We start from the raw sequence: 2,960 nt of genomic DNA, 5'->3' as shown, positions 1-2,960 counted from the left end.
CGATATTCTGATATACTCAAGAAGTAAAGAAGAACATGAAGAACACTTAAGACAGGTGTTGCACACATTAAAGAGAGAACAACTGTATGCGAAACTTAAGAAATGTGAATTCTGGTTGGAGGAAGTAGCATTTCTTGGGCATGTAATCTCTAAGGAAGGGATTTCTATGGACCCTGAAAAAGTAAAAGCTATTGTTAAATGAGACAGACCGACTACTGTGACGGAGATCCGTAGCTTCTTGGTATGGCTGGCTACTATAGAAAATTTGTGGAAGGATTCTCTCGTATTTCTTCACCTCTAACTCGTCTTACTCAGAAAGGAGATAAATTTATTTGGTCAGAAGAATGTGAGAAAAGCTTTCAAGAGCTAAAAAGTAGATTAGTGTCTGCTCCAATACTTACATTACCCAGTGGAGACACAAACTTTGCTATCTATAGTGATACCTCTAGAAGAGGACTGAGATGTGTACTTATGCAAAATGAAAAAGTCATAGCATATGCTTCAAGGCAGTTAAAGCCTTATGAACAAAACTATCCCACTCATGATCTTGAGTTAGCGGCAGTAGTGTTTGCTCTCAAAATTTGGAGACATTATTTATATGGAGTACATTGTGAAATATATATTGACCACAAGAGTTTGAAATATATATTTATCCAAAAGGAGTTAAATTTACGGCAAAGAAGATGGTTGGAGCTTCTAAAAGATTATGATATGACCATCCATTATCACCTTGGCAAGGCAAATGTTGTTGCTGATGCCTTGAGCCGTAAGAATTCATGCAATTTAGCTTGCCTAATTACTTCTCAAAAAAAAATGTTGGAGGACTTTGACCGTACTGGAATTGAAATTAGAATCCATCAAATTGGAGTTAAATTAGAAAATATGATAATATAACCTTCTTTGCTAGATGAAATTAAAGCAAACCAGCAGAATGATCCTCAACTGTTGAAGATAAAGAAAGATGTGGAAGAAGGCACTCAAGGAGAATTTAAGATACATAAAGATGGATCATTGAGGTTTGGAACTAGAGTTTGTGTGCCTAACATACCAGAGATAAAGAAAAAGATTCTAAAAGAGGCACATCACTCTCTGTATACTATGCATCCTGGATCAACAAAAATGTATAAAGACCTGAAGGAAATATATTAGTGGAATAATATGAAGAAGGAAATTGCCACCTATGTTGCAGAATGTTTCACTTGCCAACAAGTAAAGGCTGAGCACCAAAGATCAGCTGGATTAGTCCATAACTTGGACATACCAATGTGGAAATGAGAAAAGATCACCATGGATTTCGTCACTGGCCTTCCGAAATCTTTGAGAAAGAATGGTGCAATATGGGTAATTGTTGATCGGTTAACAAAGTCAGCACACTTTTTACCTATAAATATGAAATTTTTATTAGAAAAGCTGACTAAAATGTACATCAATGAGATAGTAAGGTTGCATGGTGTACCAATATCAATAGTTTCTGACCGAGATCCTTGGTTCACATCAGAATACTGGAAAAGTGTGCATAGAGCTCTGCAGACTAAACTAAATTTCAGCCCAGCTTATCATCCACAGACAGATGGCCAATCAGAACGGACAATTCAAACACTAGAAGATATGTTGAGATGTTGTGTTCTGGAGATGAAAGGGTTGTGGGAAGATTATCTGCCTCTGGCCGAGTTTGCATATAATAATAGCTACCAAGCTAGCATTCAGATGGCACCATATGAGCTTCTTTATGGAAGGAAGTGTAGGTCTCCTATTCATTGGAATGATGTTGGAGAAAGGAAACTTCTTGGACCAGAATTGGTACAACAAGCAATTGATAAAATTCAATTAGTTCGAGAACGTCTTCGCACAGCACAAAGTCGTCAGAAGAGTTATGCTGATCAAAGAAGAAGGGAATTGGAATTTCAAGTAGGCGATCATGTTTTCTTAAAGGTTTCGCCTACCCGAGGAGTGAAAAGATTTAGAATCCAAGGAAAGTTAAGCCCGAGATTTGTCGGTCCTTTTGAAATTTTGGAACGCGTTGGTCCAGTGGCATACAGACTAGCCTTACCACCATCCCTGTATGGAGTACACGATGTATTTCATATATCCATGCTTCGGAAGTTCATCTGAGATCCAAATAAGATCGTTGAGTTGTCTCCAGTAGAGCTCGAGCCAGATTTGACCTATGAGGAAAGACCAGAACGTATTGTGGATTATAAAGAACAAGTACTCCGACACCGAATAATCAAATATGTGAAAGTTCAGTGGAAGAATCACTCTGAAAAAAAGCTACTTGGGAGACGGAAGCTTCTATGCGAGAGAAATATCCAGAGCTCTTTCGAGATATAGGTATGTTAAGTTTCGAGGACGAAACTTTTTATTAGGAGGGAAGAGTGTAGTAGCCTAAATAATTAGTACCTTAAAACTTGATTAATAGAATTTTTTTAATTACAGATTAGAGAATTAATTAAGGGTATTTTAGGAATTACACCCTAACTCCCGTTTATCTGTCACGTTAAAGTTTTGTGGCTAAAATTCATTCGACAATATGGTCGGCACCTCTTTAACGGAAGAATAAAAACAGAAAACTCAAAGAAAACCATAGGAAAATTGGAAAAAAAAAGAGAAGAAAAAAGAACAGACAACACCTCTCCTCCTTAACAAAACTCTTTGAATCATTAGAAAGCTTGTGAAGGGAGAAAAGGAGACCAAGGCAACAAATCAACATCCCAATCAATTGAGGTATAATCTCCTTTCAAATTTCATAGTAAATCTTAGTAAATGGAATCAAATTAGAATGAGTGAGGGAGTTAAATTGTTATGAATATGAAATAAAAGAATCTAGGGTTTGCAAAGGAAATTTTTTTTCCTGTGTTTAGGATGCATGAAACTAACTGAAAAAAAAGAAAAAGAAAAATAAACTAACCTAGTTTTTTTTGGGGGGGGGGGGGGGGGGGGGGTTCCGCCGTCGGCCTCTC

At 37.1% G+C, this 2,960-nt stretch overlaps 1 long non-coding RNA gene across 1 annotated transcript in view; it reads left to right on the top strand.

The window, feature by feature from the left end:
- Positions 2,528-2,960, top strand: part of LOC109826151 — a 2,988-nt gene continuing 2,555 nt past the window's right edge. The window contains exon 1 of the long non-coding RNA XR_002243207.1: positions 2,528-2,724. This is a non-coding gene — a long non-coding RNA (uncharacterized LOC109826151). The remainder of the gene's footprint in view (positions 2,725-2,960) is intronic.

The sequence above is a fragment of the Asparagus officinalis genome, chromosome 10 (assembly GCF_001876935.1).
Source record: "Asparagus officinalis chromosome 10, Aspof.V1, whole genome shotgun sequence".
In the NCBI taxonomy this organism is placed as follows: domain Eukaryota; kingdom Viridiplantae; phylum Streptophyta; class Magnoliopsida; order Asparagales; family Asparagaceae; genus Asparagus; species Asparagus officinalis.
Note: the sequence above shows the minus strand (reverse complement) of the source record. Positions and strands in the feature narration are given on the sequence as shown.